Source organism: Micromys minutus (assembly GCF_963924665.1).
Source record: "Micromys minutus genome assembly, chromosome: 19".
NCBI classification, from domain to species: domain Eukaryota; kingdom Metazoa; phylum Chordata; class Mammalia; order Rodentia; family Muridae; genus Micromys; species Micromys minutus.
In genome coordinates, this window is record NC_137954.1 from 19,650,940 (window position 1) to 19,672,360 (window position 21,421).

The window sequence follows — 21,421 nt, forward strand, 5'->3', positions numbered from 1 at the left end:
TGTAATGATGCCTACATGTCTGTGTCTTTAACGTGCATACAGAAAATCATCTCGTTATCTCTGTTCCTATATGAAATCATTCACATACCCTGCTTCTTTCACTCCCAACATGACTTTACTTATTTTCTTTTAATTTTCACTTATGTAGACATTTATTGTGGAATATATTACTTTCGGTCATTAAATCATCACTATGTTATAGAGTAGACAGACATACAAATAAAAACTTACAAACACAATGAGTCAGGTGTTCAGTACATCACCAATACTAGAGAGGTCAGAAGACAGAAAGCCAATACATTAAATCCTTTTATGGCAGGGGTTGTGTTTGTTTAACTCCAGCAGTAAGTGGAATGCTAGCGGAAGAGAATGCTAGCAGAAGTCAGGCGGCAAATATTTGTTTATGTAGAAACTGCTCACATTTCCCTGGAACCTGAGTGGGAGGCGAAGCCTACAAATGGATGCATTGAGCTCCTAGAGCTACAATGATCAAGTTGTCCACACTGGGTTTTAGAACGAGCTTCCCTGCTTGTTCTAGAAAATTTTTAGCACATGGCCACATCCAGTACTGTCTCCTTCCATCCTGACCTGCTGTTCTGTTTCTCTTTTCAGATGACTGCCATCCTATAACATTATTACACTGCTTTGGACCCCACCATGTCCAGTGAGACCTTACCACAGCTAGTTAGCATTTATGACCAATCTCAAATCAGGTCACATTCTGAGGTTCTCAGGTGTAGTGGCTTCAACATACATGTTTGGGGACTCTGTCCAGCCCACAACAGCTCTAACATTAATTTTCTTCATCTCAGCTAGTTACTCCACAATCTTCCACCAGATCTTTCTGGAATCACACTGTGGATACAGAGTCAAGGTACCAAGGAGCACAGCCCTCCTTCTTGCCTCTGATCTCTTGAACTGGCCAATTACTTTACCAGATCTCTTTGGCTAATGCTTCATTTGGCTGTGGTGAATTCACACAAAGATTACCATCATTTACAAGAGCTGCTTGCCTAATTATCATGCACTAGAATAACAATTACGCATATCATTAAATTCCTGTGAGATAATCTTCAGTATAAGTTTTATTTGATTAGGACCACTAAAGTTTCTTCATGCATGCTTAGCCTTCATAGTGAGTGCTCACGATGGATGGTTTTAAACCATAATGACAGCAATATTGGCTGCAACTTTACAACATACCTCCCCCCACAAAAAAAAGAGAAATATTTCCCTGGCATCCACCTTGTGAAAGGTTAGAATAATCATATGTGGGCGAAATATAGTCAAACTTTCATATATTAAATATACATGAAAATGGAATACCACTGGTAGCGTTTTGGGTTTCTTAATCTGCTCATATTAAGAAGATATCGCAGGTGAGAGTGTAGAGTACCTATATAAATTATAAAAGCTACTATATATCTCCATTTAGAAGTAAAAAAAAATCCAGATTACAGAAATTTTAAATAAAACTTATTTCAAAATGTGCCTCTGCGCTTGAGTCCCCTCATCATCTGAATAACCACCGCCAGGATCAGAGCCTGCCTTGTTCTGCGTCTGTCTTTCACTGCACCACCACCAAATCCTTCAGTTTAACATTATTTAATTCCCAAACAGCTTCCAACAACAAGCTGTCATCCATTATTATGATCTCCACCACTATTATTTTTTCTATATCGGTGTAACAGCTGTCTGAACAGAATTAACTTTAACCAACCCCACACACTGTCCTGTAGTTGTCTTTAAAATACAAAGCTGAAGATATATATATATATAATCTCAGACAGCAGTGTCTCTTATTCCTATAATGAAAGACTCTCTAAGGGCATGTACCACATGCCCTTTACATGCCAAGTGTTCCACAATAGCACCCCTGCTCCCAGGTCAACCTTTTCCAATTCACACTCCTCATGACAGCAATCCTGAACCTATGTCAGTCTCTCTCACTGATGGTCTTTACACAACTTTTATTCCCAGAAAAATAATTTTTATTGTTTCTACTACAAACTCACTTCCTACTTGCCTTCCAGCCCCAGCAGATGGTCAAAATATTTTCAAAAGCAAAATCTATTGTTACACTGAGCACACTATATATACCATAGTCTGGCTCTCTACATAAAAATAATTCTTATAATAGTAATAATTAATAATAATAATAATAAATTGTATACATGTTAGATTATTAAATTATAATTTAATTACAATTTAAATTTAAACAATAAATATTTATAGTCATATATCAAATAATAAGCTTATATTATTATTATAAGCACAGTCTAAATGATTTTCTCAAATCATGAGAAAATATTATCTCTAAAATGAGTGTTAGTTAACAAGTTATCGTTGGATAAAAGAATACCAGGTGTGAAAGAAAGCCTTATTGATGTGAAAGACAGGATCCAAGATGACATGTTTCAACACATTCTGCAACTGTGAAAATCGAGCAGGTATAAGCTGATAGAAGTTTGTAAGCTCCCACACAGCAAGAGCTATAGAAAACAGCTATTTGTGTGGCAGGCATTTAATTGTAGTGCTCATACCTACATCAACCAATTTCTTAATTATCATTCCTTCGAATAAAGATTTTTCAATTACCCTTCCTAATTCTAGAACAACTTAAAATATAACACACTTGGTGATTTAATTTTCTATTAGTGATTTAAAAAAATATATCTATATAGCAAACTGCTTTTTGTTTCAGTTTCCTAAAACATCCATTAGCCAAAAAAAATAAATAAATAAAATAAAATAAAACAAACACCCCCCCAAAACACAAATAAAACAAAGATAAAAAGTATTAAATTAGCTGGAGATCCACACATTAATAACGATATTAAGAACCTTAGATTCATAAGGTTTCAGACCAAACAAAATCTAAAAGCAAATAAATTTCTGTGAGCTGTTTGTTGTCTGTTTACTTCCTAATCTTCCTAATATTTGGTCCTGGGTATTTATAATTTCATATTGTTATGTAGAATGAAATGAATAAATTATATGTCAGCTCTTTTTTTCCTTTACCTATCTCTAGATGTCGGCGTCATCTTGTCCTTGTACGATGGATTATTAATGGAATGTGTGCAGTGCTTTTTGTCAATTACTTGTCACTTACACACCCAAGATTCATGCCTTTATGCTTCCTTTAATTGAAGATAGAGGGCACTTCTCTAGATATCTCATAACTGTGCTCTTTGGGGAATGACATGATCTTCCTAGGGCAGTGTTCCAAGGAGCAAAAACAGTAGCTTTAGGCACAGGCATTAAGAGGCTTCACATGTTCTACATGTAACAATCAGCCAATTCACAAATTTAACTTGACAATAAAATCATCGCTTTAGACGACCGAATACTGAGAATTTATATGACATTTCATGGAGCATATTGAAGGACAGGAGTCTCGTAAAATATTTAGCTTCATTTAAGTGTTTTCTAAAACTCTGCCTTGGAAATTCTAAATATAAATTTTGACAAAAATTCTACATTTTTCTCCTTTTCTTGGACTCTCCATTTTATAACCATACTGACTTTTATTAGATGAAAGTCCTCCCCAAAGTGAAAACAGATGCTTTTCAGCTAGTCTAAACTCTTTTGAGTAGAAATACAACATTGAAAGTCAAGAATCTGGAAAAGGGATGACTGAAGATCAATGGGGTGGGGGGGATAAGATAGACTACTGGCATGTAATCAGAACCTGTCATGCATGTAAATAAAACTTTCAAATTTAACAAAATTAATCAATAATAAAATATACATAAAGACAGATCAATAAAGCAAACACAAGCCTGCTAACAAAGCAAAGGCCTCTCTACTAAAAGCTGACTAAGAAAAGTTATTTTTTAGCATGCTTAATAAAAATAATAATAATTATTAGAACTGAGTAATAAGAAGTAAAATATGTTTTCTTTGAAAAGCATGGGGTCATTACTGAAGTCACGTACTTAAACACACTAGAGACATAATACAATAAGTTTTATAGAAAGGGAAATATGATGTGTAATAATCAATAGAGCATATTGCTATGTTTTACTCATTTAAGCAAAAAACAAAGTATGCATACAAATATGAAAAAAAAATGTGTCCTCACCTTTTTTTAAATATATTTTTGTGGCCCATTCTGGTCCATAAAACATGGCTGTTCCCATTGTTGCGTATCAAAATTTAACAAGGCATGAAAAACACATACTATTGTGCACATTTTATTTATAAAGAAAATAAAAGTCAAAATGACTTTGAACATCGGAACAATAGATAACATTTATTGAGCTCTTATATTCCCCAGCTCTTAACTGAACATTTTACAGAGCATAATTCATTTCATTCTCATCACTGAGAGTGGGAGTCTTAGAGAAAATCGGGGATTTGTGAGCCCAGCAGCCTCTCCATTACATGGCTAAACACAGAACCTAATGGCTCCTTTCAGCGCAGCAGGGAAATTAAAACAAGGATGACATGATCAGTTTGTTTTTCATAAAATTCCACATTGATTCTCTTTTTTTTTTTTTTTGTATTCATATAAAATAAAATATGAGCGGTTTTAGGTTAGGCAAACAATTCTGGGAAGGAGAATGTTTTGGAAACTTGCCTAAATTGGGGAAATTGAGTTTGGAACTCACCTCACTACCAAGGTCAACCAGCTGTAAAGTACATGCTGGTGCCAGGAACTGAACTCATGTCCTCTGCAAGAGCCTCAAATGCTCTTTTCTTTTCCTTTTCATTTTGGTTTTGTTTTCGCTGTGTAGCCCTGGCTGTTCTAGAGCTAGCTCTGTAGACCAGGCTGGCTTCAAACTCAAAGTTCCATGTGCATCTGGGATTAAAGCCTTGTGTCAACAGGATGGACCTCAAACACCATTAATTGCAGAGCGATACCTCCAGTTTCTCGAGATACCTTTTTATATGCCCTTTATTGGGGATATGATAACAATGAAAGAGCAAAGTTAGACTCAGATTCTCTACCCCTTCTTTATTCTTCTCATATATAATCTGTGCAATAAAATCTAGTTACCGACTGGAATACACAGAAGAGCATTATAGAAATGACAATAGAAAAATAAAGAGGCATACTCTATATCCCAAGACAGAGTGACTGCCTCCCCTATATAGGAGAGCACAGTAAAGTGGGGGATGGTGGACTAGGAGAGGTATTCTGTCTCAATAAAATAATAAAGAATGCAAAATGCTAAGTATTAACATCATTTAAGAGGTTAGTTACACACAAAAATTTATTTTAAAACACAATTACTTGCTATTCAATATTTATCCATAATCAATTATTTAGAAAATTCACACATCCTCTCCTTCATTCAAAAAATTGAGGGCAGCTAGCTATAGGACGCAATTCTAGAATACTGATTTATTTTTAGACCACAAAAATACTGGTGGATGCTATGTTTCTAAAGCACTAATTGAGGGGTTGAAAACATAACTCTTCTCTTAGCTCTGTTGAGAAGTAGGACTTTTAAGAAGACATCAGATCATGACAGCTCCGGCTTCATGAAAGACTCAACTCTTCAATGTGGAATAGGTTAGAACCAGAACTTTGTTTATCATGAAAGAATGAGTTCACCATATACATTCCCTCTTTCACATATGCAGGGAGCCTCTCTTTCTCATCTTCCTTCTACAATGGGATAGTGTAGTAAGAGAACCTTCATTAAGTGAAAGGCATCATAGTCTTAAATTATGTGGATACCTCCTAAGAGTTAAATAAGTTAAACTTAAGTTCATTATCTACTGAACAGTGTTCTCTCTCTCTCTCTCTCTCTCTCTCTCTCTCTCTCTCTCTCTCTCTCTCTCTGTGTGTGTGTGTGTGTGTGTGTGTGTGTGTGTGTGTGTGTGTGTGTGTGTCTGTCTGTCTGTCTTTCTCTCTCTGTGTGTCTGTGTATGTGTGTGTGTGTAGTAATCATTCATGGCAACCCACAATTTCTAAGAAGTAGGTGAATGAAATTGAATTCTCTCAGCCATAACAATTCTACCGAGAGTACTCACATATCTAAACATTCACCAAAAAGACAAATAATGTGGAAACAGAAAGGGAGAAAAATGATTCATAAGACTTCATTCATTCTTAGAGACTGAGCTGCAAACTGATGCAAGCCTTCCACGAACAAACAAGGAAATCATTACTTTTATTGACAAATTAGGGAAGCTTTAGATTTTATTCATGAGTTCTGTGCGCTAAAGTTAGTGTCCCTCTCCCTCTCCCTCTCCCTCTCCCTCTCCCTCCCTCCCTCCCTCCTCTAAAGTTAGTGTCCCTCTCCCTCTCCCTCTCCCTCTCCCTCTCCCTCCCTCCCTCCCTCCCTCCCCCCTCTACCCTCCCTCTCTCCCTCTCTCTCTCTCTCTCTCTCTCTCTCTCTCTCTCTCTCTCTCTCTCTCTCTTTCTCTCTCTCTCTCTCTCTCTGTGTGTGTGTGTGGGTGGGTGTGTATTTTGTATTTTGTGATATGTTCTTTGTAATATGTTTTATTATTATTTTATCAATAATAAAAACACATCTATATAAATATCTAGAAAAATGAATGATTTATGCAGCAAAATGTCGACTGTATTGCAGGTTTTAAAGCAGATGTGGTAAAACAGCACAAGTTATGTGTAGGGTAGTTAACTTTGAGTGGCACTTAGTGTGCATTTACTCATGGCAAACGGTGCTTCTTATGTTGCCTGTTTTATCCTGGTCCATGACAGTGAAGGTCAGTGAATCTAATTTGACAATAATGAGCTTGCATTGCAACACGTAATAACATTGAGGCCTCACTTCTCTTTTCCAAAAGGTACCAGCTTAATCTAAAAGGCTGTTCAGTGACACTGGGGAATCCCCAGGAGAGCTCAGCAGAGTCAAAGAACATGATTCTCCCTCTTTTTTTTTTTCTCCCAATAATAGAGACAGCAGAGGTTACGAACATGTTCAATATGCATTAAAATAAAACCCAGGCTGATAGGAATGCTTTAATTAATAACAATTATCTTGGGCAGCATCATGATTCCAGCCAGGTCTGTTAGCATGAAGGAGAAACTTGACACTTGTGCCTCTTTGTGGACAGAGAGATTTCCAGCAAAGCTAATGGAAACTAAGCGCATGAAGGACACTGCAATTCAAATGTACTGTAAAATTACTGAAATGATTTCAATGTCACAGAACTATATTGCACTGCAGTTATGATTATTACCCCATGCTATGCCTTGGTGACATCTTGTCAAACATCTAAAATTTTGTCTGAAAAAACATCTTATCCTTCAGAGAAGCACAGTGATGCCACAAATATTTTATGAGTTCTGTAATAATTCTCCCATGGACTATATCCTATACCCATTTCAAACATCCTATCTATAACACCTACATGTACTTTTACTTGACAATATTATAATATATTATAATATATTATACTTAAAATAATATAAAAGATACAGGAGTTGGACCTCATGGTCTGATGTGGGTATTGACCCACCAGAAACACATTATAACCGACTATATTTAAGAATCTTGTTCTATGTGTCGGGATTCTTTATTTCTTAAAAGATGACTCTGAAACAGGATTCATAAATCCCACCATGAGTTTATGTTTAAACCATACATTCCTGACCAAACCTCAGAAGTTCTGAGTCAGTGTTTTGTGGACAGTATCTATAAATCTGCATTTAATAAGCCCTCCAAATATTTTTTCTACACTAAAACTTGAGATTCCTTATTTTATATTAGTGTTTCTTTAGCAGAAAGACATAGAGTTCTAGAACACAGGAACCATAAATGGGGGCAAGTATGTACCTTTTCTAAATTTTAATTAAAAATTTTCATTATTGCAATTATGACTGTATTTTAAAAATCACCATAGGTTTAACATACCCATGCATCTATTATAATTAAAACTGGCATATATTTTCCTATTATATTTGTAAGTTTCAAAATATTATTACAGTTGGCCTCTAATTTGTAGTGGTTAATAATTAAAATCCCTGCTCTTAATTTAATGAATTAGAAAATGATCATATATACTGTAACAACAGAAAAACATTTTGACAGATATATTTCATTATAATTGGCTTTTCAATTGTCTGCATTTTATTTAATGCATTTTAAAAGCATGTTTCTGGGTGAGGCACACAAGCTTCACTGGATTTCCATGAGTCCATTAAACACACACACACAGAGAGAGAGAGAGAGAGAGAGAGAGAGAGAGAGAGAGAGAGAGAGAGAGAGAGAGAGAGAGAGTCAAGAACCCTTGTTCTAGAGCTCCTTAGATGGCTCAGTTGGTAAAAGCATTTTTCTAGGGAGCCTGGTTATTTAATCAATCTTCAGAAACACAAGAGAAGAAGATGTATGACTGCCAATAGTTTTACTCTGACTTCAAAGATGTGTCATGGCACATGAGTTTCTAAAGTCACATCTATTACATGAAAAAGTGTTTTTAAAGACACCTCCTGCCCTATTTCTCTTGGTCTTGTGTTTCTTTACTAGGCAAATAAAAGAACAGGAAGTCCTAAACATAAGTTATGTCTTTGCATCCAACAAACACACTTTCTGTTTCCTTTCAATGCACATGGAATGGGCTTAGAAAAGAAAAAAAAGATTTTTAAAATGTAGGTATGCCAGAGAGAGAAGAAAAGATATGCAAAGGGTAGAAGGAAACACCTGCCAGTCACAAATGGTTTATTGGCTGAGTTGGTCAGCAGGGGAGCTAAATTTGATCAGCTCTGTTCTGATTAGTGTCACCACAGTCAAGTGTAATTTCTGTATAAATAGAACTGGTAGATAGGAAAATAATTTAGCCCATCCCTCCAAATTGTCTCAGTCAGCACGGACATCAGAATTTGTCAGCCGGAGGCAGATGTACACATAGCCAACCAAGCCTATAATTGTATTCAGTATTCAAATATTTCAGACTACAAAATATTACTCTCAACACCAGACCAAAGTAAAATAAATCAATGTTGATTGTGTAGCTCAGCTAATTGTAAAAACAGAATTTGTATATTTTCGATTGCCTTTTTAGATAAAACTGAGCAAGTTTTATTAATAGGGTGTTTCCCCCACTACACCTGCCTGTTTTCCAGTTGTGTACCTAAACCCATCACTTCAGAAGACAAAGACCCATGGGCTTTTATACCATCCATTGTCTTACACATCTGTCTCCATGGTAATGGAAATAATCCATTTCCTTTAGGACCACTGCTCCCCACCTGACCCCTAATGCACAGCAGTTAGTATTACAGAAAAGAATTCCTAATGTGGTTCCTGGCCTATAATCCTATTTTCCTACATCAGGATAAAAATTTCAAACACAAGTCTGGGTGCCATTCCCTGACCAAAGGGTGGGGAGGTAGAAAAATGCCTCTGGAACTCTAATATTCCTAGTCTAAATGTCATATCCATAGACCATGATCTGACTTAAATGCCTACCCTGAGGACTTCCACATTACATCATAGACTCACACGGATTGCCCTTTTCTCTAGCTTACTGAGCCTGGTACTACGCCTTCCTGACTACGTTACCCTGTTGCCTTTAGACCTGATCTGCTGCTTCAAACTATCAAACAGAGGTTTATTCCATGAACTAGAGTGTCTGGTGTGGCTACGAGAAATAGTACTTGGCGGCGACACTGAGTGAAATCGATGTGCTTTGTCTCTGTCTCATTAAATCCTGTTAACAAATGTGCAACCAGACAATATTTCCTCCACTTGAAAGACAAAAGATTCTAGATTAAGTGACCCATCCAAGCTTAGCAAGTGATAACAAGGGAAATGCGTGCTGAATCATCTGATTCCAGAACATGTGCACACAAATCTTACCAGTGAACCTGCACATGAAATATTACCAGTGCCCCATCTTGAATCATTTAGCAAAAAACATGCCTTTGACATCTGCATAGAACACGCATGTTGTATTATTTGCCAAATATTCCTCTTCTTCCTGACTCCAAACACTACCACTGGCTCACATTTTAGATTCAATGTCAGTTCCTCTGACTCAAAGACAAATCAAACTGTTGGGCCACATAATGCGTTGCTCAGTATCATTTAATTCCTTTATGAAATAATATTATCTGGCCCGAACACCAGCACGGTTAATAAGACACACAATAGGATCTGTGAGAGAAGAGGGGATGCATTAGCTAACTAAGATGCACAACTGAATCCCGGATCAGTAAATATTTGATAATGTTGAATGACATGGGTGGTGAGAATTAGGATAGCAATTATATAATGATAAGAGTAAGAAATCAGTACTATAAAACTGAGAATACGGAAGACACACTATACTGCAAAGCTTCAGCTGGGGTCAATAATGGGCGTAAGACAGGCCAATACAACATCCACGTTTGTGTCAATAATAATGTGAACAATATTGACTACATAATGAATCATTACTTTAGAAAGCAGACAAGAAGACTGTATCCTGAAAAGTTTGAGATCTAATATGTTTAGCATCATTTAGTTTCTATTTAACTTTGCTTTTAATTTCCCAAATGAAGTATTTACTCTATGATAACTATCTTAGATAAATTAAATTTGTTTGCAACCTTGTTCACACAGACATGCATTCAAGAAACATTATTACTGAGTCAGGTGCCAGTGAAAGTTTTTGCACTCCTCACCTATCCCTAGGTCTTGCATTTCCCATCTGGGAATGAATTGAAGAAAGAAAAGTCTTTCTTGATCATCCTGTCCCAGATGATTGCTTAAAATGTATCTCTCCATGTCCTTAGAAAAATTTCCATTTAGGAGAGATAGGTCATTTCTACATTTGAATTCTTCTAGACTTAATGAGTATCCTTTAGCATACAATGAGGTGAAAGTGACAGTTGGTTGCTGCTTACATTATATCAGAAAAGGATGTGAGGAATCAGGCTGCCATTCTTAGCACCCTCTTCTCTCCCCTTTCACTCTACTCTGAATGAAGTTGGGTACCAGTTTATAAAATCACTCAGGTAGCTTTACAGATGCCCAAATAGTGGGGAAAAAATAGATCCATGGCCAAGAGCCAACAAGAAAGTACATGAGAATTTAACTGTGTATTCCAGTCATGGTCAAGGCTTGGCATGAGGGTGATGAGGCCAGTATGTTTGAGACACAGAGCATTGGATCATAACCCTGCCGAGCCATGGTCAGGCTCTGGGCCCCAAATCTGTTGCACAGCATTTGTTATCTTAATGCACTAAAACTCAGTGGAAATCTTATATAAAACTAGATAATACAGACCCACATGCTACATATTTTATAATTCTGTAGCATCTTAAATTTTCAGGGATCTCCATTTTCCTGACGATGATTCTTTTCTTTGTGGCTCAGCTAGAAAATTAATTGCTAGTATAAATTCACTCCTTCACTAAAATTACCAAAGTTAGAAACAGACTTTTATGCTTGTACAATGTAGGGTCCAACGTGTGATCACTTCTCTATTTAAACTCTTTAGAATTAATATATTATCAATGCAAAGGAACCCATCTAAGTGGCAGCCAGAGTTTCATAATGTGGACACACGCTATGGGATTTTCTGTTTGCTCAAGTTGTGTATGACAGGGTAGTTCCAGTTGTGTAAATGGGTTTTTTTCTCTCTTCCTCACTAGTGCATTCATGAAAGTGTACACAATTAAAGACCACACCACTCGAAGAAGAAAGAGCAACAGCTTCAGCAAGGAAATGAAATAAAATGAAATGTGTTTCTATTAGCAGGAATTTCCAGTCCAGTAATTAGTAACGCTGCTCCAAATGCTAAGTATGTCCATATGCAGGAATCTTTACAGAGTCTAACTTCCCCCGCAAATTCAATGAATGTCTAGCTGTTTTTCTCTAAATCCCTTTATCAAATGAGAAAATGGAAAGTTTGCTAAATAATAACAAAGTGCTGGGATGCAGATTTCACTTTTACTCCAGGCTTCTCAAAGACAGTGAAGTTTACAGGTGATGTTCTCCTCCTAATTTTTCCTCTCACCATTCATCTTAATTCTTCTCTAGCAAATTAACTGAGTCTGCAGCAAGGTGAAAACCTCTAATCCAAACGAGACAAGTTAACAGTTAATATCATGTCAAATATAAGAACCCCTGTAAGAGATCAAAGATACTACATGTGTTCTAGGGCTAGGTATCAAATTGTAAACACTGAGAAACACTCAATAAGAAAAAGTAAACATCTCATGTGTGAGGACACTAATAGGTACATGTCCACAACACTCACACACACACACACACACACACACACACACACACACACACACACACACACACACGTGCATTAAATGCACATCTATAATCAGTTTATGGAGTACTGTACCTCTCTTTTAATGATGTACTTCTTGGTAAAAAAAAAAAAAAAAAAAAAAAACAGACTCTATCCATTTAGTCCTAAGTAGCCAAATACTACTTTCTATTTTAAAAAAAAGCCTGGTCATTCTCTTTTGGTAATCACACCCACATTTTTGTTACGCTGTACCATGTAATGGTTACATTTTGACATTCTCCACCATCTTAAAGAAGGAAGTGTGTGCAGTGTTGACTTCTGAATTACATCCCTAGAAGTGTGTTGAGTGGAGCCTAGGCATTATTGCTCCCTCAGACAGCTGGAGATACTGGTCACAGAGTCTCTAATACAACTTCTCCTTGATCCCCCTTTGAAGCTGATACTTCCTGATACCCAAAGGCCTCTACTTAGTTGGACATTTATGAGAGATCTGCAGGAACTTAAACCCAAAGTTAGGGGAGGAGAAACAACATATTTTGAAAGTCGCACCAACATTGTGTGTGAATTTGAAAGTATAAACTCAAAAGTCATGCTACAAATTTTTGAGAGGCACCAAAATGCTAATGAAATGATGTAAAATAAAATTAAAGAGGAAATATATGCATTATGGAAAAGAGCAGTAATATGTTTAATATCCCATGAATATTCATGATTTGTTATATCGAGAAGCATGAAATCCCAGAGTTTTAACATTTAAAGACTGAACGCTGATTAAAATAGGAATGAAAATAACAATAACAACTCAAAACTCTTTAATCTTTATCTGCCATGCAATTAAGATCAGATGAAGACAGAGCTATGCATGTCCATTTATCTCCATGTTTTATATTCACTGTGTACAAAGGAAGAATTCCTTGTCTCATTTCATTTATGGATACTATAGAACATAAAGTTTTAACATGATCATAATTACCTTTACTAGAAAGTATTGCCACATCCATCTGCCTAACTAATATTGTTGGGGTAATTTATCAATATTATATATATATATGTATATATAGATATACATATATATAATGCTTCCTTGTACAATTAAGACCTAATATTTATATTAATGACAAAATGTAGAAAAATCAGGTTATGTAGGTAGTCTGTCTGTAAAAACACTAGCTATGAAGGCAACTAAATTAGATGCCTAGAATTCACATAAAAAAGCTTAGAATGCAATCACAAATCCACACACCTATGGGCTTCTGGCTGTTTTGTTTCTCTCTCTCTCTCTCTCTCTCTCTCTCTCTCTCTCTCTCTCTCTCTCTCTCTTTGGTTAAAAGCAGGCCATATATACATAGTGGGACAGCATCTTCAACAAATGTTATTGAATAAACTGTATTGGTGTATGTGGAGGAATCTAAATAGATTCTCTGGCTCAAAGCTCAACTCCAAGTAGATAAAAGGTCTGAGTACATTGGACTCATACACACAAGAGAAGACATCTGAACAATATAACATCTGCAGATGCACTGAGATTAACAAATATTAAATGAAACTTCATGAAACCGAGAAGCTTCTATATGGCAAAGAATATTGTCATTTGGACAAAGTGACAATATAAAGAGTTTTGCCACATCTACACATCTAATACAAGGTTAATATGCAAAACATATAAAGAACTAAAAAGAACTAGATATAAATTTTAAAAAATTTGGTACAAATCTAAACACAAATTCTCAGAAAAAAATTCAAATGGCAAAACAAACATCAAAAATACTTAAGAAGCGTTTTACATCTTTAGCCATCAGAGAAATACAGTTCAAAACTACTTTGAGATTTCTACCAGCATCCATGAGAAAGGCTCAGATCAGCTGCCCAATTTACATCTCATGCTTGTTACAGCCACTATGTAAATCAAGGTAGTGATTCCTGAAGAAGAGGGGAATTTTCAGTTATATGACACAAAGGATGCCTTATCCTACCACAGAGACACTTGTGCAAGCGTATTTATTGTTTTTCATTTATAATTGCTATAAATTGGGAACAATCTAGATGTGGTTAATTTAAACAATGCTGTCTTACTTGTACTTTAAAGAAAGAAACTATGAAATTCTCAACTGGAAATCATCCTGAGTTCAGTCTTTCTCTCGGTTCCAAAAAGACAAACATGATATGAATTTGTTTCTATGGGAACATTAGGCATTGAGTCACTAATAACCAAGCTACAATTAGCAGAAACACAGAGGTTACATATGAAGTAAAAACCTGGGGTCATATAAATCCTCCTAGGAAAGTGGAATAGAATAGGAATTTATGGATGCATGGGGGAAGAAGGAATAGAAGAGTGGGATTGAAGAGGGGTCAGTGGACGGAATATATGGAGAGATAGCTAAATTTAAGAGCCATTTGAGGGGTAGTGTGGAAATCTAATAACAGAAGCTTTCTAAAATATATACATCTATGCAAACAATCTAAAGGAAATAGCCTAATAATGGGCTAGCCATCTCTTTTCACCAAATAAAACTTCCCATATAAAGATTGATTTACATTTAATTGAGTTGTTATTCACAGTGGTCCCATGGGAACTTCTGAACAAAACAGCCTATTGCAAAGACTATATGTTTTCTCCACAAACTGACAGCAAATCCCAACGCTGAGGGTAGTACCCACACAAGTCGTTGAACAGGTAAAGCTGAGCTGGTAGCTACATAGAACCTTCACCCCTACATGCTAGTGTCTTTGGATAGGAAGGTACTGTGCATGCTACTGAAGGATAAAGGTAAACACCAGCCTAGCAACTAATCCATTAATCTATAGTAGTATCCATATGCACAAAATATCAAGGCAATGGTGGCACAAAGCATGTGGGTGTAACCAACCCATACCTGATGTGACATAAGGACCACTCCATGAGATGAGACCCATATCCAGCACTGCTTAGGATCAAAAAAACTGAGAATACATAGTCTAGGGACAAAGGTAAAAGCAAACAATATTATCATTCTAAAAATCAGAAACAAAGCATAGCAATCAGATGACTCCTATGAGCATGCTCAGTTAATTACTCATAGATCAGTTCCCTGCTCAGATATCATCATAGAATCGTCCCCCCTGCAGGGGCTGGAAACTAATACAAAGACCCACAGCCAGACATTGTAAGTGTGAGAGATCCTGGGATCCTCAGACTTAAAGAGTGTTTCTCCATTAAATCACTCCCTTCAAGGCTCAGGAATCCTCATGATGGAGAAGGCACAACATGAATCAGAACCAGAGGCAGGGTATGGAGAGTACCAAGGCAACGTCTCTCCACATTAACAGGGCAGAACTATATATAAACTCATAGAGACTGAGGCAGAATGCACAGGGCCTACATGGGTCTGCACAAGAAAGGTAGATTCCCAGAGCTGAAAGAAGTCGACACCTGCTGTCATCCCTAAACCCGGAAGCAATCTCTTCCGAGTGAAATAATCACTTCCAAGTAAAATTTAGTTTCCTCCAAGGACATCTCACTGGGAAGATGAACTTCTTAAGGGTTGGCTGCATGCCAGATGTAGATGTGATGGCAAACAGAAAACAAACTCAGTGACATCTTGGGGGGGTTCCTTGTCTCATAAAGCCATGGCAGGAATTTTTTAAATTTTATTTATTTTATTTATATTTTTCTTTTTTCTCTCTCTTTTACCCTAAAGTTCCTTTGTTTTCTTATATTATGGCTTCCAGTTTAGTTTCTTATGGGATTCCTCAGTATCAATAAGTTTGGGTCTCTCTTTTTGTGCCTTCTTGGGCTCTTCTTCCTGCACATTTTGTTCAATTCTGATATGTTACTTTCTGTTTTATCTTGTTGTATTATATTTTATTAACTGAAATAAAATCAGGATGTGATTTTCCCTTCGAAAGGGCCAGATACACAAGGATCCCGATGCCTCGCCAGCCAACCAAACTTATCTGCTCCAGGAGTGTCAGCCCTATGAAAACCTTGTCTCAGACAATAAGAATGGCAGCTCCTGAGGAAGAACATACTTCATTCACAGATAAGAAACTACCCAGAGATGAGTGTCCGAAGGAAAGACATAAAGCCTCTTGTGACAGTGTTGATACTTCCTGAGATTCATATACATGCACACACATATGTGCAGACTTGTACAGGACAAGTTCCTGAGGAATCCTGGCTTTTATTTTATTTTTACCACCAAAAATCTGCCTATATATAGTCCAGGCTGAGTTTATTGACTGCTATATGGACTGCCTTTGCAGTTTTCTGTTATTAGGGTTTTCTTTGAACCTAACATTAATATTGAGTACAATGTGCACTTCATATATTATAATGCCAGTTCAGACTGCAGATGGTAGATATATCTTTCCAGTTTGTCCCATTTTTAAGTTGCACATTTCCAAGGTAGAGAAAAGAACACCATGGTGGAATATGCATTCCATTACTTTGAAATTCAAAAACAACAGTTTTATAGTAGCAAGCATACAGTAGCTCTTTGCTAGTCTCAAAAGGTTTCTCTGATTTCTTCCTGGCAAGTGAGGGCAGGAATGCCAAACATTCCTGTCCATCAGCAATCCTCTACAAAAACCCTACAAACTAGGCAGGAATTCAGCTGAGCCTGTTCTGATGGAATCTCAGAGCTAGAGATCTCTTATCCATCAGAAAAGAACTGAGATTAATTCTCCAGCAAGTTTATCTCTTTTGCCTTTTCTTCATATTTAAATTAACGACCATGTTTTGGGGCAAACAGGTAGCTTTAAAGACTATGTATGTAACCACTAATTTCCAATAACTTTTCCACTTTTCATTTCTCTGCTGATCCGATTCTATAACTCTTTCACAGGTTTTTTGCTTTTTCTATAATCTTAAAATGTAAAGGCTCAGGGACACTATAGAGTGACCGCTGAAAAGGACTTAAAATTAAAGGTGGTACTGCTTTCCACTAAGTGAACCTGTTCACTGCTATGACATCCAGAGGCCCTCGCTGGACTTCCATCACACCCTCAACGGAACCCGAAGATGCAGGGATCAAAGATTAAGTTCTGCTTTGAAAAGTTTTCAACAGCCAGCAGATGAACTATAAAGCAGTGAAGGGTTTAAGCTGAGCGGTACAGGATAGTATACTGCGAAGAGGCAAATGAAAAGGGCCCTGCATTCAGCACCTAGACTGGTCCGGGGACTATATCTGATAAGAATCTGCTAAGTAAGCCACATGCTATTGCTTTTGTGTAGCTTTCAAGTCTTTATGAATGTCATGTTTTTACTATGACACCTTTTTACATTACAAACTAGACATTATACACACACACACACACATACACACACACACACACACACACACACACACATATATATATATATATATGATATATCCCAGGGGTAAAGTCTTGACTCATGTCTCATTTTGAGTTGTCTGGTTCCATATAATTAGCTACTAGCCAAGTAAGAATCAGTAGTCTGGAGTACTGTGTGCTGTTAATTCTAAATTATACACCAGATTTATTTCAATACACAAACCAGATGCAGTGTGTAAGAAAATTACGTACAAATAATTTTCAGTTTTTGTATTTTATATGTATAAAGTTACAGTATATGGCACAATCATTATATCATTTTATCATTTTTTCCATGGTGACCACTAGTAAATTTAATACTACAGGTGGCTTTCATTTGGGTAACCAAAGTGCTAATACAAAGATCTGACATTTAACAGGCATTAATTTAAATTTAAATATACTGATTTTTTATCATTGATATATTTTAAAACTAGAAAGAGAGAGATATAAAAACATAATAAAACAATAAAGACACAGTGCAATAAAGCATAACTAACAGAAATGCCAAAAATATCGACTGACACACATATTTATCAATATCTGTTTTTTGAGCATTGTTTTCCAACAAGATATAAGAGTAGTCTTCTTTTTATCTTATTTCTTCCTGCTTTTGGGGTTTGTTTTTCAGGTAGCTGCGGCATGGTGACTCTTTGTCCATACGTCACATGCATAGCCTTCTAACATGTTGGATAGTTGAATAACTGAATATGAAGTGTTTTTCTACTTGTTAACAATGTTTTGTATAAGCTACCTATGTCTAGGTAATAGCTACCTATACATCCACCCATCCACCTATCCATCCATCCATCTATCCTCTATCTATCTATCTATCTATCTATCTATCTATCTATCTATCTATCTATCTATATTTCTTTCTTTCTACATTATCTTGATAATTTAAAATGAATCATACAGGCTGCATTCATTTTGTTTGTGACTGAGTACATATTATTTTTTAAATTAACTCATGGGTCCACTTTTAAGAAATTCTTGCCTTAACAATAAGCCGGAATACTTAGTGACATCCTCCGTCCAACCACACATTTTCAGTGAACCCAGATCTCAAATAAAATGTAACAATCACACAGGGTGCTGTTGAGAAATTATGGCAGGCCAAAAGAGTTATGTATTATACCCACTGCTTCTCCATCTATCTCTCTTGTCATTTCTTTTATCCTCCATTCAATTTTTTCTTCCTTATGTCCCTAATCAATGAACTTTTACTTGATCAGGTGATCAGCTACTAGGAAGACAATATAAAAGTTCAATGAGTCATGTTACTGGTGAGCAATTTCTCTTCTTTATTTAAAACTTCATTTTTTGTCAATCACGAGTTTAAAGATTATTGATGTCATTTAAAATACTTTGCAATAAACTTTATTATTTTTATTACTTCATTTTTGGCACCACTATAAATTGTATCTCAGAGATAAATGTGTCATTTATCTCACCTCATCTTGGGCCTAAAAATAATGTAAAGCAATGTGGCTGACAAGTAAATCTTTTTATGTGTCCCATGGGACAAATAGTGACTGCTCCAACAAATCAGGCCATTGTCACTTCTGTGGCCATTAAGATGTTTCATAGCTTCTGAGCAAGCTGCTTTTCCTTCCATTTTCCTGAAAAAATGGTAGAGAATTGTCTGGCATAGCCATCAAATGCTTCCATCCCTCTTGAATCTTCATTCTATCAATATCAACATCAGACCGAATGCACAACAAGCCTACTTCCATCATTCAAGGGGAAAGTCATGTAAAGAAAATGGAAGGGAAAAATTTCTACACTAAAAACTAAAACTAAAAAAAGTAAAACACACATATCCTGGACTATGCATTTTACACTGATTTTTAGTAAAAATAAGATGCTGGGTACTTAAATATCTGTAGTGGGGATAGTCTGTTTTATTTATCTCAGCTAACAAATGGGCAAACACAATATCCAATAATTTTAAGCATTTTTCTAAAAATAATTTAATTGCTGGTTTGATAATAAATGTATTTCTGGGAGCTTTAGAGATGGCAAATTTTAAGAACATACACTACTCTTAAAAAGGACCCAAGCTAGATTTCTAGAACACAAGTGGAACTGCTTATAGCTGACTATAACTCTAGCTCCAGGGATTTGAAGTTTTCATATGGCCTTCATAAGTACCCATATATAAATAGCAAATGGCATGTGTACAGAGATATACACATATACACATACATTCATAATAAAACTTAACTCTTTAAGTTACATTTGTTAAATAGGATCTACTTTATTAAAATCTATGTTGAATATAAAATATGTTTTTTTTCCATTCTGAGATGTCACTTATATTTTAAAAGATCATCCAGAGACTGCCTCACCTTGGGATCTATCCCATATGCAAACACTAAACCCACAAACTATAGCTGATGCCAAGTAGCGCTTACTGGCAGGAACTTAATATAGATGCCTCTTCAGAGGCTCTACTAGAGCCATACTGATACAGAGGAGAATGCTTGCAGCTAACCATCAGACTGAACATGGGGACCTCAGCTAGAGAAAGGACTAAAGGAGCTCAAAGGGTCTGCAAACCCACAGAAAGAACAAAATTATAAACTAAAAAAACTCACTACAGCTCCCAGGGACTAAAACACCAACCAATGAGTTGGCATAGAGAGACCTATTGCTCTAGGTACATATGCAGCAGAGGATAGCATTCTATGGCATGAATGGGAAGAGAGCCATTTGGTCCAGCAAAGGCTTGTTTACCCAGTGAAGGTGCTGAGGTAAGAGAGAGTGGTTGGGAGTGGAGGCAATGGAAGTGAGGGGTTGGGATTTGGGGAAAGGGGATAACATCTGACATATAAATATAAAAATATCCAATAATTTTTTTAAAAAGATTATAACCTCCCTCCCTTCCATTTGATAACTTAAATATAAGTTACAACCATTGTTTGGAAGTAATATTAAGCCATGCTATCATTCATCAGTATAGAAAATCTTGAGGATATCATGCTTATTGAAATAAACCACTCTGAAATAAAACATTTCTGGCTAGAAATATGATCTGTTGACTATGCTAATATAAAGAATGTAATATAATAATGTATGATTGGTGTTTTCCATGTGTAAGCACTTACACAAATATTTTCTCAGTTTTTGTTTTTTAACCACACTGTTAGAAAACCTTGGTGGATATCAAGTTGCAAAATTTACATTTACTTAGCAGCAGCCAGTTAGTCTGTGTACATTTTTATAAGTGAAATCTTTCATTTCTGCATTCTCAAAAATCCTGAGAAAGGAACCGGTATAAATTTAGGTTTAACTCTTCCAAGAAAAACTGGGTAAAATTAAACACCTACAATCTTGCTCTATAGAGATGCAAATGAGTTTTATACATAGAATACTATAGGAAATGAATGACCAATTGTTTTCATTAGAATTATTCTGTTTCTACTGAATCTCTTCTTTCTCTTTTAATTCAGGGGCAATGTTAAACATGCATTCATGCATTCTTTCAACCCCTAATCTTTAATGGAAGGTCCCATGCTAAGTATCATAGAAAGAAAAGACACACATTTCCTAATTCCAGATTCTTGAGAATCTGGTAGGGAAAAACAGGAATGTATGCAAATCAGGATGCAAACATCATTAGTGGAACAATAAACAAATATGAATAAAATTTGAAAAAATTTGTCATGTTTGTCCTAAAATACTTGAGGTTGTAAATTACATGGGAATCCGAATTGAAAGGCTGCCGGTGATTTCTGGAAAGGATGATGAAGAACAAAAGAATATTCCAGTAGGATGAAACTACAGAGAATGAATGAAAACCATTTAAAAGCCTTTGAATTAATAAAGTCTGGATGTTTAAGGGGGATGTTGTAGTGGTTAACAAGAGTTGATACTAGACTTATTGTAGGGTTACCAAGGTGTCAGAGGAAGTGTACATGTTAGGCAGATAGAG

At 36.1% G+C, this 21,421-nt stretch overlaps 1 protein-coding gene across 2 annotated transcripts in view; it reads right to left on the reverse strand.

Annotated features, from left to right (window-relative positions):
- Nucleotides 1-21,421, reverse strand: part of ERBB4 (erb-b2 receptor tyrosine kinase 4) — a gene marked incomplete at both ends in the record, with an annotated part of 1,001,312 nt that overhangs the window by 670,284 nt on the left and 309,607 nt on the right. The gene's annotated exons all lie outside the window — the stretch shown is intronic.